The sequence below is a fragment of the Macrobrachium nipponense genome, chromosome 10 (assembly GCF_015104395.2).
Source record: "Macrobrachium nipponense isolate FS-2020 chromosome 10, ASM1510439v2, whole genome shotgun sequence".
Lineage (NCBI taxonomy): Eukaryota > Metazoa > Arthropoda > Malacostraca > Decapoda > Palaemonidae > Macrobrachium > Macrobrachium nipponense.
The window spans coordinates 91,894,293-91,911,151 of record NC_087204.1 but is presented as its reverse complement, the minus strand read 5'-3'; the positions used below and the strand labels follow the sequence as shown (position 1 = coordinate 91,911,151).

Sequence of the window (16,859 nt, the reverse complement as noted above, 5' to 3'; positions counted from 1 at the left end):
ACTGGGGCCAAATTGATTTGCTTGACTTGTGGAATAATCCAGGTGAGATTCGTGAAAACTGGATTAATTACAGTAACAGAGAATGAACTTCGATTTGTGAATTTTAATAGTACTGTAATAACGAGACAGCGAGTTCGAGTTACATGTTTCCTGGTCACTTCGTCTTCTTTTCAGACGTACGAAATGTCTTGACTGTAAAAATATACTTAGATTTTCACATTTCTGTTAAATTTAATCCATTTCGCAATTAATTTTCCAAAAATATTCTTATATACACATATAAAGATATAAAGTCTAAATGAGTTCCGAATTTTGATTTTTCGTTTGCATTGACAAAAAGCAGTGTAGTAATGAAATCATTTTTCATAAGATGATTCCGTTTTTCACTTAATCTTTCAAAAGGAACTTCCAATGTTACGTAGAATGATGGTTATTAGAAGCAGTTCTTTAAGCATGTTAAAAAAATTAAAAAATTCCAGAGGTTAAATTACGAAAGCAGACTTGCACATAGGGATATACGAAAAGAGGCTTAAGAGTTCCATGCTTAAGCCACAATTTTGGAGAATTACCAAACTCCATAACGACATTAAGGAAAATAAATCTTAGTTTAATATTTAAGTCGTCTTATCCTTGAACGCAATATCTTATTCTTCAGGCTAAATAAGTAAATAAACAAATGAATGAATAAACAAATAAGCAGAGAAATAAAATCTATACCCCGAAATACGAATTGGCAGCTCACCTTGAACATCGAAGCAGAAGGCGATATGACGCCATCCGTGATGCAAATCACGGAGCAATGTTGCTGAGGGGAAGCTGACAGTACGGCCCTGATGACGTCGATGGCATGAGGGAAAGTGTTGTATCGGCTGGCATCTTCAATGGCTATTGTTGAGGGGCATTTACAAATATTAGTGCTTTCGATTTCTTATTTTAAAGGCCACCTTAACCAGATGATGTTACAGTTATGAAAAGTCCCGGAAGACTGAGCTACGATTGATATCGTTATATTAGAAAACGCATTGTTTATCTTGAAAGAATGGCAGTTTCAGTAATGAACATAACGTCCCTATTTATAGGACTTACCGCTTTCATGCTCTTTTATTAGCGTAAGTTTCAGTTCTTAAATCAAGATGTTTGGGAAAGGTATTGCTCATGTACAAAAGTTGGCAAGTAATAGCGGAAGAGGTGGAGTATAGGGAAAGTATGTACCAACGAAATTAAACACGAAAATTAAACGTACTGAATTTTTTGAAAAAAAAAATACATATATTTCTATGTACGTCAGCTGCGATTTTTTTATTTCATACCAAATGCTTGTTCAAAAGAAAATGAGGGCACGTTCACAAATAAGTATAGTACGTACTTGAATCTTTCCTTATATTGTACTAGTACTTTCATTGTTCTACTTCCTTCCTTTACTTTATACTGTTGTCCCTACATTCAACCAGGCAACTAGCTTTGTTCTATACCATTTATAAAAACAAAATAAAGAAGAAATAAATTGTGAAATATGAATTTCATCATTCGATTTAAATGATAAAATATGAATACCAAAACGCACACAAATTATAAATTATGGAAATGAAAAGTGAAAATGAATGATTAAGGACACAATTCCTTGAAACAATTTGTAAAATATGGAATAGTGGAAAGTAGAGATAACGTATGAAGAAGAAAATGGAAGAGAAATTAAAATATAGGATGTAGACCGAATAATAATTGAAAGGAAATAATAAAACGTGATAATAATGATTGCAATTATTTTTTATATATACTGAAATAATGAGTAGATAGAAACACTATATATATATATATATATATATATATATATATATATATATATATATATATATATATATATGATTTGATTTGGGTTCTAAGAAAATTAAATTCCTTGGTCCCGAGCATAAAATTCAAAGTAGAATGGGAAAACTAACCAAATCCCCTTTTTTAGATGTCATAATAATCATAACTAATAACAACTATAAATTCGCAGTCTACAGGAAAGCGACATTCTCACTTTCATTTTTACAGCCATCATGATATTCCAGTCAAACTCGGCATAACAAGTAACTTCTTTCTGAGAGCCGTGAGAATTTGCTCCCCAGATTTTCTTAACAAAGAATTTGAAACAATCAGAAATCAACCTATCTTGTTAAATTACCCCAAGCGCACATTAGAAAAAGCCATAAGGAATTCAAAGAGCATTTTTTACCAAACTCACAGAAAATAAAGAAAAGGAAAAATACACAAATAAAATCATAATCCCTCGCGTGGATAATTTACGAGAAGAGCGCACAAACCATAGGCCCCTCGAACCCTTTTATTTTCACTTATCCGAATACACTACGGAAATCATTAATCAACGTTCAGCAGAAACCAGTTTACAAAAAATATTGGAGTTTACGAAATCCCTTGTAAGGACTGTGATAAATCATATTTTCGGTTTTACTGGTAAAATCCTCCCATAGGAAAGACTAATGCAAATAAACGATCAGTTAGATATGGACGACATAGCTCCGAAACTTTCCACCATCATAAATAACAACGAACCATACCATGGATTGGACTCATCCCGAATTTTATAGAAAAGCAGCTGTCGATACAAATGTAAAATGGTGGAATCTTCACTAATAAGACAACAAAATAATAGAATGGATCTTTCCAACGGATCTTGGGACTCAGACCGAATAGATAACATCTTAAGGCAACGATGAAGCGGATTAAGACAATCAACAGAAACCTCGTTGGATCAGCGACATCCCCAGGCATCACCTAAGGGCATATCTCCTACTATATATTTTCTCTAATTAAACTCCTTTAGGTACTGCTTGATAAGGGAGGATGAAAGTCTACCATTATATTGTCCTTAGATTTAAAACATATTTTAATGGGCCTTTTATACTTGATACGTATCCTGTTTTTAACATAAGAATTTACACATACACACACACACACACACACACACACACACACACATATATATTATATATATATCTATATATATATATATATATATATATATATATATATATAATAAATATATTATATATATATATATGATATATAATATATATATATATATATATAATTATATATAATATATATAAATGGAAAGTGAGAAACCTATTAAGTACTAATAAATAAGAGTTTTCGATGTTAGTAATAAATTTTGAACCTAATAACAAACATACTATTTTTTATTTATTATGTAAAATATATTTTTTTATTTTAAATGCTTCGTAATATTTGCTATTCATTGGGATATTTAACAAACAAAGATTGCGCCGAAGTTTCTGTCTTCTGTAGAGCCTACTATGCTGTTTGAAGCTTCCAGACACACTGGGCACGCATGGCTAACCTTTTCCTTAAATAAATAAATAAATAAATAAATAAAAATAGAATAAAATAAAATAAAATAAAAACTACTGAGGCTAGAGGGCTGCAATTTGGTGTGTTTTGATGATTGGAGGGTGGATGAGCAACATACCAAATTGCAGCCCTTCAATCTCAGTAGTTTTTAAGATCTGAAAGCGAACGGACAGAGTCATCTTAATAGTTATCGAAGCTTAGATGTTCAATTGAAAATTCAGACATTCAAACATGGTTTGCCGGTTTTATCTTATTTGTTTCCTTTGTTCTTTATCTTATTGTTAATTTCTATTTGTTCTTTCTTTAATTTTTACTGTTTATTTTAACCTTAATATTACTCTCTTAGACTACTTTTTCTATTCGGGCTCCGTTTTCGTATCAGTCTACTTTGCTAACTAGACTTGTAATGTGGAAAATAATAATAACAATAATAATAATTTTAAAAATTCTTGTAATAGCAAAATGGAGACACAAATCCACAGTTATGTAAATGTACATATATTTAAATTTAAAACTTTAAAGATAGCTTTCGGGAATCTGTCGGTTACCCTTATCAATCTGATAAGAGGAACCGAACAGATTCCCGAAAGCTATCTTTAAAGTTTTAGATTTAAATATATGTACATTTACATAACTGTGGATTTGTTTTTCCAGTAATAATAATAATAATAATAATAATTAATAATAATAATAATAATAATAATAATAATAATAATAATAATAATAATAATAATATAGGGTGGCTGCATCATTCGAGTTTTAATTTTGTAACGCGTCTTCTCAAGTTTTCCTTTAATAATAATAATAATAATAATAATAATAATAATAATGGTTTTAGAACATCTTCGATTCGAACGCTTCAAACCTGAACCAATCGTTCCTATTGTTTAGAGACTTCTTGCACAATGAATAAACTGAAAAATTCTTAACATAGTACTAACGTAAGAGTAGAGCAGCGGTGGCTAACACTGTCAGGTGTAATATCATCGTTATGGTCCTTTGGAAATCGTCCATTTTCTTCTTTTGATCGAATGTGAAATGGAAGGACGTTTTAGTTGAGCCAAGTGGGTTACTTCATCGTAAGGACATTCCAATTACTCTCATACTGGGGATAACTTTGGATTATTTGTTGGTTGCAAGATTGTCTATTGAATAAACTAACATGCACACACGCTATGTATATCATAAACTACTTGAAAAGAGGACTGCCGACTTCCGATCTCGGTGCCTCAAAGCATGGACTCTGAAGGAAGGCCTGGCGGATCATCTGTGACGTCATCACTTGTAGTACCACCTGGGTCATTATACCAGTGATTGACTGTTATTACCTTCCCATCAGTTCTTACCAATATCTGTTATTCATATCACTGTCTTACCTTATCAAGATCTCAACAATCCTGCTTTTATTTTTTCATTTTAGGTACATGCCAATCAATAACAATAGGACCTCCTAGACTTCTTGATTAAAAAAACCATTAAGAATCTATAGAAAATGACTGCAATTATTTTGAAGATAATCGATATGTAAGCATGATTTCTTTCTTTCTTCTCTCTCACTCATCCTTCAACCTGGCAATGCCAGGTTTAAATAGCATAAATTTGTTTATGATGGGAGGTGTTAGTAGAACATGACAAACCATATTATGCCTATTTTCATAATATTGTTCTCTCATCTCTCTGATAATGTAGTGCAACCTGGTGCGGCTACCCTCTCTTGAAGAATACACCCGAATGGTATTTATTTATTATCTATTATTATCTACTATCCACAAGGAACATGCTTGCCAAATATAGGAATGATCCATGAATTTTGGATTCTGACATTGACCATAATACTGTATATAATCCCAATGGGGATGTAAGCTAGATTTATGAAAGCATTACAGTGACATAAATTCTACAGTTATGTAATATGTATGAAATGCGCATATAGTAGTCTCTACTGACCGAATAGCAGAAAAAATTGATTTGGTCTATACGCATAATTAACATGAAGGAATTACTGGGGATTTCATAGAAGAAAACTGAATCAAAAAGAAAAGTTTACTATTCCATATTCACGACTGTATTTAGTTAAACATATATAATGTGTCAATGTGAACAGTTTACTTGTAATATGAAAATGCTAATAATAAAAAGGACAACAAAAACTTCTGTGAATGTACATTTCTAAGAATTTTAGAGAGAGGGAATGGGCTTAAAAAAGGGGGTGAGGGGGAAGGGCAGTTTTACATATGCATAGACACTGAACATTTTATGTTATGAAATAAAAATTCACGAAACCTTAATAGGCGTAAAGTTACACTCAATTCATCAAAGTATAAAAAGCTTACCAACATTCTGAATTGAAAAAATATGTAGGATATATATATATATATATATATATATATATATAATATATATATATATATATATAATATATATATATATATCTATATATATAAATATATATATATATATATATAATATATATATATATGTATAGATATATATATATATATATATATATATATATATATATGGTGTGTGTGTGTGTGTGGATGTGTGTGTGTGTGTATATATATATATATATACTATATATATATATATATATATATATATATATATATATATACATATATATATACATATATATATATATATATATATATATATATATATATATGTGTGTGTGTGTGTGGTGGGTGCGTAAGAGAGGATGAGTGACAAAAACGGTGTTTATCAGAATCAAGTTAGAAATATATTTTCAGGAATGCAAAACTGTAAAAAGGAAGCAGAAAAGTGATTGCTTTAATCGTGTTTTGACTTGAAGGAAAACTAGACATTTTTCAAGTAACGAAAAAATAGGCCAAAAATGAGAGAGAGAGAGAGAGGACCGAGATTGAGAAGACTGAGGACACGAGAGAGAGACGAGAGGAGAGAGAGCTAAGAGAGAGAGAGAGAGAGAGAGAGAGAGAGAGATATTATCTCCAAGATCTACTCTGATTATCTCGATCACATACTGACATAAAGCTTAACTTATCTCGAACATTCAGTTGATGATAGAGTAGTGGCTCAACTTTAATCAGATTAACTCAAGACTTGGCAAAATAGTAAACGCCTTGAAACAATACAGAATAATCACTTAAGTACAACGACCATACTTATCTGGATGCGATTCGTACGATGCTCAGAGACGAACTGGGAAAAAAAATTAATTCCTCTCTTTTAAGCTCTTAATTCGCTCGTTAGAAAATCATTCTCTTCGCAATATATGATGCAAATCAATCAGTCAATCGCGAGGGCTCTGCTAATTCGTGTTAGGTCAAGTCATGAGGGCGGAGGCGGAGTTAGATTAAGGATCACGCATCAACGGTCTAGGCTAGACCGTGCACGCACCGAGCATCATCTTCTTCATACGATAATACGGTTTTTCAAATATGACTGAACGCGTCTCCTTCGTTTCTCGGTGGATTTCTTTCGAGAAAAGCAATACACACGCGATGTTAATTCTTCAAGACTCTGAAAGAAAGAGGGTAGACCCCCAAAGCTAGAAGGACGTCGTGTACCGTACTAAAATTCCGATTAAGTTACTGCATCTCGTACTTATATGTAGGCCAATGGCGAGGAAGGCTCACCTATAGGTATGGACGGCGGTGGGCCTAAATGTAGAGTTTAGTATATATATATTATTATATATAGATATACATATATATATATATAGATATATATATATATATCTGTGTGTGGCTGTGTTGTGTGGTGTGTGCGTGTGTGTTGTGTGTGTGTGTTAGATTACCTATTATGAAAACTTACACCGTAAGTAGTTAATTTCGCAAATGCCTTACATTCTTATACATATAGTATATCATGTTGGTGCGACTGATCTCAAACTTTGGGATATATATACTAAAATGTGGACTTCACGCTTAACATTCAAAGTAGAGTGAACGATAAGATCATGGGGGAGAAAGCAAGGATTATGGGCGAGAAATCAAGATAGAAGAAGTACTGGTCGGAGAAGATCAGTGTGCTTTAAAGTTAGTTGGTTAAGCGCAATTCGAGTAGATATTTCAAATCAACAGGCAAAAACTGTATATGACATAGTATATGGATCGAGAGAAAGCACTGGCAAAGATAATAGAATACCTGTAGTATTTTTTTTTAATCTGAGTGACAAAAAACTAGTAATGGACTTCAGGTGGGCAAATGTAACGCACTCCTGTCTCTCTGTGTTTTTACTTCAGGCGTTGGCCTGAATAAGCAATAAATGCTTCCCACACGAGTTACTGATATTATTTATCATTTCATCATTCCCGGTGATGTGTTGCTTGACGTGAGTTGGAAATTGAATTATCTTTTTAATTCAAGACCAAAGTGACGCTGTCACCACCAGCAATCCAGGGTAGGTAGGCACCTGGGCACGTTACCAACACCCCCCCCCCCACCCGCCCATGAAAAAAATTACAAAATAAAAATATTGAAGAGTTAGATCATAATGACATAAATGAGAAACATATAAATGGGGTCAAATAAAAAATCTATTATATTAATAATACTAAAATTTAGAGGGAATAATAATAATAATGATAATAATGATAATAACAATAATCTTCATTATAATAATAATGGACTCGGTATTTCCTGATAGAACAGGTGATATATATATATATATATATATATATATATATATATATATATATATATATGAAATTTTTCTGCTCCGCTAGTGACTGCCACTGTATGATTTATCGCTTATATGTTTATACACAGTTGATATGGTATTAGATAAGATTATTAGACCTTTGCCCTCACTTTTCATCCCTTATTTCTGTTTCCCATCAACTGAGATCGTTTGAAAAGAAGGTGGATATAATTCACAGTACCTCAAAAGGGCTCAGTAATTTCCCTAAATCTCGTTCAGATGCGACGGCTTACATACAGAGGGCATAAAGTTCTAAAACTGACTTACTGTAGCGTTTGATGGATAATTCAAAGAGATTATGGAATCAGTTTCATTTTTCTGCTCCCTTCAAATAAGTATTCGAAAAGAGCTAAATATAACATGTTCAGGGTCTCAAAAATATTGGTATTTTAGTTCATCCTGTGTGACAGTTCATTTGAAACAGACGTTTGTACTTTCCCCTCGAGGTTAAGCCAAAAATAACTAAATACATAAATAAATAAATAAAAAATGCAACTAATATTCGAGTTTTCTGTACAACGTATAATACTGTATTCGTCATTTATGACCGGCAGCTCTCTAGTTGCTCACCAGATCGGTAGAGTGAGGGCGTGTCATATGGCTCCGGAAAGCGTTGCCAGATTCACGATCCATTGCTAATTTTAACCTTAAATAAGATTTTTAAAAAAAATTACTGAGGCTAAATGGTTGCAATTTGGTGTGTTTGATGATTGGAGAGTGGATGATCAAAATACCAATTTACAGCCCTCTAGCCTCAGTAGGTTATTAAACCTGAGGGTGGACAGACGGACAGACAAAACCGGCACAATAGTTTTTCCTTTCAAGAAAAAAGGAAAAGCTAAACTATGTACAACGAAAGCCACATTACTAAGAAATATTTATGTACAGTAAGTTCCAAAAACTGAAGCGACAAATTTCAGAGAATTTCGTTCGAAATTCACTAACTGGCAACTACAAAAACTCGTAGCTGAAAAAAATATTTTTTTTTCTACAGTGAAAGTGCTCTATCAAGCAAAATAAAGCTAACATATGATGCACAAATATCAAATCTATGATATTTATAACAATCATAAGAAAAAATTACGGTAATAGTAATTATTTTAAAGTATAGCAATTACTTCAAACTATAGAAACGAAACAATTTGAAATTCTCGTTCAACACAGGATTACCAACATTACCAATGTATATTTCGAGCAATGTGGAAACAAATATTTAATATTATATTGTATTATCAATTATTTTAGCGAACATGCATAAAACCATGCAAGTATTAATAGAATGTGAAGGGAAAATCTCTGCGACATTAAACATAATCAACCATGAATGCACCTAGATTCAATTAGAAGTTAGGGGTGGTTGGTAGATCTGATTCTTGCTTCTAGGACCGAGCGTAAAACACCATCTTCGAGAAAGGCTCTAACCTCTGCTGCTACCTTCAGGTTACTAGGCCTAGTTCCGGGCATTGCAAGGCTTACAATGCAGGGCCACTGTCTGTTATTTAGGCAAAGATAGAACCATCCGGACCGACACCAGGACCTGTCCTTGCACCTGGGAAACAGACTCGCTATATAAAAAATAAGAAAGTCGGTCGCAAGCAACCAGAACACCCGTAAAATCACCATCTGGTTAAGTAGGGAGACGACAGACCCCAGCAACCCCTTCCCCCCTCTACCTCTACCTCTACCCACAATACTAACTCCACCTTTTTCACTTCAACCTATTACCTCAAATCTTCGAATCATATCCCAACCGTGAAATTTAAAGACTGAATTTGCGTAAGTGGGCGTATCATAAGGGAGTGATATCACCCAAATTCATATTTCCACTGACAACCAGTAATCAGTTCTATCCAGTCAAGTATTATTGCATAATACTTGAGTTTTTTGGGGATATATAATATATCATATATATATATATATATATATATATATATATAATATATACAAAGAAGCACCCGAGCATGACTAATAGGCCTAGTGCTCGATTCTTAAAACAGACCTCTGGTTATTCCTGATAGATAAAAACGTCCTGAGAGAGAGAGAGAGAGAGAGAGAGAGAGAGAGAGAGAGAGAGAGAGCATAACAGGGGATACTCGAATTAACATAATGCTCGCCAAGCATATTCACACTCCGGATCGTATGGACAAGAATGGTCTCACTTAGGCACTGAAAAAAAAGAAAAGTGGAAACCTACGAAAATACTTGTTTGGTGCGACCCTGAACGCAATTCCGCATGCAAAAATTTGCACAATCGAGAAATTCCATGAAATTATAAACTAACAAGCTGGAAAATATATTTCCTTGATTCTTGAAATAGGCCTAACCAAGTAACCAACGCTAAACGCGCACATAACTTGGTTTCGTTTTTTTTTTTTACACCAACTTGTCTTATTTATATTTCATTTAATCAGATGCTAAACTTCTCTGCGCTTTATCAAAAGAAATCATAATAACTTTCGATATAACGCTATAAAAGTAGAAAGTTAATTTACAAATATTAGGCCAATGCTTATGCACACGGTTCCTGCTGCCACTCTATGGTGAACACTTCATATCACACTTTGGAAGCCGCAGATGTTTCTTTGGGGAAATTCTTTTTTTTCTATTAATAAACAATTACTGAACTAACATTGATCATTCACTGAGGAAATACTTTGTGCGCTTATACAGTTAATCACTGATACGTTTTATCAGATAAATAGGATGACAATAATTGGAATAAAATATACTAACTGGCAACCCCATGAGTTTCTATAGAAGTACAATCCAATTCTGGAGATTGGTTTTCGCTTCACTTCTGGAACTTACTGTACAAAGGAAAATAAGAGAAGGCAACGAACGTATCTGAAAAGCATTATCAGAGGTTATTGATAGCTTTGAAGTTTAAGAATGAGTTAGGCCTATATCAGCACGAGCTCTTGCTCATACATGGGACCCGTCCACTACATTTCTAGTCCATAAGTTATGTGGTTAATCTCTCCGTCCTGAAAAAAGTATATATTAGATTAACCAGACCACTGGGTTGATTAACAGCTCTCCTAGGGCTGGCCCGAAGGATTAGTTTTTTTTTACGTGGATAGGAACCAATTGGTTACTTAGCAACGGAACGTACAACTTATTGTGGGATACGAACCACATTATATCGAGAAATGAATTTCTGATCACCAGAAATAAATTCCTCTGGTTCCGCAATGGCAGCAGCGGGGAGCGAACTCGGGCTACCAGATTGATAGGCGAGTATGCAAACCACTTGTCCAATGAGGAACTATTCCGTTTCTATCGTTCCTTTTTCCGTCTCCTTTGCTAACGTTTGTATTTTTCATCTTTCCCCGAAAAAAAATTAAAAAACATTTTGATATCTATCCTTTCACGTCTCGAAACTTTATAGAGATACATTTTTTTTCTCCTTCAAGATTGTATTTCTTTAGTTTTGTATGAAGTTTGAATTTCAGTTTTTCCTCTTCTTTCTAAAACTAATGGAAAGAAAGGTCACTTCCCTTATCGTTTCTCTTGTTTTCACCGTTACAACACTACCTGGGTTCGGTTTCCCCCTGTGGAAGCTTTCCAAAAATCTTATAGAACTCTTCTCATCACTCTCCTCGGTCAAAGTCCACAGACGTCGTGATAAGACGATCATATCCTTATCCATTATCTTTCACATGATCCGAAACTATACTGCTAGAACGAATAGCTGTGCCCCACCCGCACTCGCACACAAAGTATGGGCAAGTATAAAATCAAGGGCATAAGAGTTACGATTAAATGTTTCTTTTTTGATTGAGTTTTCCAAAGCAATTTCCTCGGCTAAGATATTCCAGCCTCCGGAAATAGGATGTATCACAGTTAGGCCGACTGTGGTTATGATAATTGTAAGGGAGCTTTTCTGAAATTTAAGGGAAGGTTTCAGTCAGATTCTAATGAGTTTGTGGAAATGAATTATATATATATATATATAATATATATATATATATATATATATATATGTATATATATATATATATATATATATATATATATATATTCTTATAACGATACCGAAGCATTAAATACAGTGAATACCACGTTCATCTTCTTATTCCAGAATAGAAGACGAATCTTATAAACAGAAAACTTTTGCCGTATTCTTTAGCAGCACATCGAACTCACCCCCTCACACATTCCGTACTATGGAATTAACCCCTATGTCGCACTCGCTCTTTCGCGTCGAGGACATGTTCATCTCATTCTAATTCCTCCTTCACTCCAGATATCCAGCACTTACGAGGTCGACCTCTCTTTCCCCCCAGTGCTTTCGAATGGTGAGTTCTTTTCATCAGACTATCGCCCTCCATTCTCTCCACATGACCAAACAGTGTCAAAACATAATCATCCATTCTAAGCTTTTATCGTTACTGCAAATTGTCCTCATTCCTCGCTTTATTGTCTCCATTACTCCTCAGATCTGTCATATACTATTGATGTCAACAGATTCAATCCTTTTTCCACACTAACAATTAATATCCATACTTTACTTCCATAAAGGGGAGAGGGCTTAACAGTCCAAGTATACTTTCCAACTTTGGCTCTCAGTACCAACAGGCCAATCGATTCGTCTACATATTGTAATGTATAGTTGAATTCTTTCATAAATCTCTTAATTGCTCTTGGAATTTTACACTTATCACAACGCTTCCTCAGTATCCTGCACCCTCTATCCTAATCATTTCTATATCCATGTCCAGCACATACGGCTTTCCCTTTCACTTCCAAACTTTTCACTTAGCTGTTTCATGACAAATACTTGATCCACTGACCCTCTTCCATATCTATAATCTCACAATTTATCTTAGTTTCGCAATCGAAATCCTGCCATGCGCCTTTCTTAGTATCTTAAGTAATGCTATGCGTTGGCATTCTTGAATTCACCGCTTGCGTCTTTACCTTTATGCAGAGGAGCAATTGTTCACCTCATCTCTTTCTCTGAAACCTTTCCCTTGTCCAGAAACCCCTCAACAACCCCCCCATTCCTCCCTGACCCCCTCCCCTCCAGTCTCAGCCACTCAGTCACGCTTTCATTACCATGTCGAAGCAGCTCACGTTCAGTCCCATCAACTTCCGAGTCATTCTCCTCCTTAAACTTGTCAGTTGCTCTCTATATATCCTGTATAGGAGTTTTCAGTATTTACCTTAACTCCCACAACACTCAACTTTTTCATTCTACCTACCTAGCTCTTTTTTTTAACCATCCTTTTCAACATCTTCAAACTACTTTCTCCATCATGAAGGACTATATTTTCTTCACACACCATCTTTCCATTTCCATATTACACTCTATATCCCACGTGTCCATTAACCTTCCTCTTTATTAACACAGAATTTTAAGAATTTAAAAATTCATGAGTGAAAACTTTTCATCCTCATAAGAATTTACCGGTTTTTCTGGAGCACCCACCAGTGAAGTTGACTTTGTCTTTTTCTTTGCTCACCTAATAGGCTAAGTTTTTTCTTAAAGTGTGGCTATTTTCTGTTTTACTTTGTTATTTGTTTCTCGTATTTTGCAGTGTTATGTCTTGTATTTCCGTACAACTAAAATAACCTTATTTTTATCACAAATACTTTCTCAGAGTCTATTGTATTTTCATTAGTTGCTCTTTCTTTAGTACCATATTATCCTCTTTTATACCTAAAATATATCCTGATCTGTCATGCTGCTGCACCTCGAACAATATTTCAGTTTCCTTAGTCAAACATCTCAATTCCTAACGCCCCCCCCCCCCCACCCCCCACTTGCTGCTTTAATTCCACCTTCGTAATTTTTTTGTCCACAAAGCCTCCCTCTTAAATATATGACGCCCTTTCACTGCACGACTTCTAGCCATGTTCATTTTTCAACCAGCTTGTTTTTATTGGTATTATCCTATTGGGACACTGTGAATGAACAGTAAAACCTGCTCCTAGAGATAAGAGAGCACACGATGTCTCCTCGGATGGCATAACAAGTCTTTGAGACATCCTAACCCTTGTAACTCCTTGTATTGTCACCTATATGATTTTCCCCCTTTAAGAGAGAGAGAGAGAGAGAAGGAGGAAGGGTGGCTAGTGGTTTCAAAAATCAATGCCCTTCCCATTTCCAGGACGCATTTGGGATGAGGTTGCTTGTCTCATACCCTTTTCCATCTTGACTGGCTCAACAAGAGCTAACTAACTACTAAGTATACCTAATTCACTAATCAGGTCAACAGGGTGAATGAGAATGACCAGGGTAGCCCTCATGCTCTCCTGAACTGGAAATTAATCTCTGACCCTCACTTTTCTTTTCAATAATAAGGCCTTATATTTCGATAAGGGTGTCTCTATACAAAAGACCAGACAATCGCCACTGTCACATTGATCCTTCGGCAAACATGTATGTTTCCCATTGATGACTTACTGTAGTGACGTCAGAGCGATATGAAATCAATCAAGATGAGTCAGTCAGTATCATGACATGCTTGTCTACATGTAACGAAAAACCATGCAGCTACATATATGCATATATGCAAAGATAAGAAGATAGTATCTGCGAACAATGCCACTGACTTCGATAGAAATTGCATAAGAAAGAAAATATGTCCAAATAGTATATATACATACAAACAAACACACACACACACACACACACATATATAATATTGTTCTGAACTGCTCGTTCACTCCTGAAAAATTTAGTTTAACACTGGAAAAATTGGCCTTGAATGGAGGAATGAGAGAGCACAACAAAGAAAAGAGAAAAACTATGGCAGAAGACCGATATTACTAAGGAAGGAGGAATTTACATAAAAGCTGGACTTTAGTTTCAAATGTACTATATTCACATTAATTTGCATAGGTCCAGGAACTAAGAGGGTGGTTGATTGTCGATCCACTGGAAATGTGTGGCTGGGGGCAACCAGACACGGCATTCAGAATTATGAGCAAACGGGTTATTGAAAATGCAAGGCTTAATCCAAGGGTTCCCAAGTTCTACCACAATCAGGCACGGTGTTTGTCTGGAAATCCGGGGCTTGGAAGTCTTCTTATCTGTTGATATCTCTGTGCATTGTGGACGTATAACAATACTTGGGGTTCCCCCAGAGGAGGCAAGTGGGAGCAGAAAGGGGCGAAGTGTTGTCTGCAGGGCGAGATAGCAGGAGCTTCTGACCTCTCCTAGGTCTAAGGATCTTCTCAGGGCGAGCCGCTGTTCCCTACTCCTTTTAAAATTTTCTCCTGGTAAGTTCTGCCCACACCCTGTGGGGGATAAATTCTGACAGCCAATGGGAGCAGAGATAGCTTTCTAGAGAATGGATGCTTTCAGTTCAAAGGGGCAACTTACATATAGACAAGGATGCATGAATCTTGTTATAAGGGATCTTACTTTCCTTGGTTCTGGCTTAAAATCTTGAACAATATATATATATACATATATATATATCAGGATCCATACAGAGAGGGGTCAGTTAAGAGTGGGACAAAAATAAGGCCTATTCCGCGCACCTCGTCACGTGAGCCCCCGTGAGGCGGGTGGCGCTCAGTATATGATAGGCGCTAATTTCTCTCTCTTTTATCTTGACTTATCTACTCGTTCCTGATAATTGTCTTTTTTCTTTTCTACATTCATGCTTTCATAAGTGAAACTCAACTTAAGTTAAGACTTTCATATTCGTTATTTTGGTTATAAGTAAATGATCGTATCGTTAAAGTACTCACCAGAGGAACTAAAGGTAGCCTAGTCATCTAAAGGGATAAGATCTCAACCATTTTAATCTGCCGTTGATTTGTATTTTTCTTTACTTTTTGGTTAAGCTTTAATTTCTTTAGTAGAACTAAGCTTCAGGTAAGGTTTTCATATTTGTTTGGGTCTCTTTGTCTATAAACATATACTCTGATTATAAAAGGAAAACCAAGAACTGAAATGAGAAAATTGAGGTGACATAGAAACAAAACTATTTTAATCATATATTTTATTGTACAGTTTCAAAAGTAAAAAAAAAAAAGAAACATAGCTAACATATTCACAATTTCATAAATTTCTTTTTCATGCTACGACACTTTCTTTTTCTTTTTATCTATCACAATTGCTTTGTTCAGATGTCTCATCCCAAAGAACAGAAATTTTAGCAAAAAATGCTATCACATCTTTGGGAATATCAGCTCCCGATAATTCCATTTCTGAAATTAATGACTTTATGCAGTCTTTGCCTTCTCTTAAAGTATCACCATGAGCAGCAATGAAAATTTCTCTCATGATAGATAACCGAGACATGAAATCATCAGAGGGAGCTTGAAGTCCGCCCTTGTTAATAGTACTAAGCCATGATTTTTCTTTTTCGTTAGCCTCTGATGCCTTAACTCCCAAATGAGGATATTTTAATCCAAACCTCTTCTCAATATAGCCTCCAATGTATCAAAGAGATTCTTCTTATATCACTTCAGATATCAATCTTTTGTCTTCCTCTGTCTCATTATTAGGTTCCTCTCCCAAGTCTATTGCGTCCTCATTTTCTTTTTCAAAGTCACATGTTACTGTTTTGAAAAATATACTTGTCAGGCATATTTCTACAGATAGTTCTCTCTCGCTGTCTCGCATTTTACTTGCTGGAGTTTGCATTTGCTGGTTAAGGATATAAAATTCTTCTATGCATTCGGTAGGGTTTTTTTTCACTTAACAGCGCAATGTCTTTCCCTAGCAAGTACTTTCTTAAGCAGAATTTGAAGTTTACTGAATTAGGATTTTCATATGGCCCACTGATTTGACGTACACATCCAAAAAAGTGTTCAAGTACATCCTGATTCAGTCTTCTTG

The 16,859-nt window shown here is 34.8% G+C and overlaps 1 pseudogene; it reads right to left on the bottom strand.

Moving 5' to 3' along the window:
* The window catches only part of LOC135224045 (uncharacterized), a 35,062-nt pseudogene that overhangs the window by 10,826 nt on the left and 7,377 nt on the right, over nt 1-16,859 (bottom strand).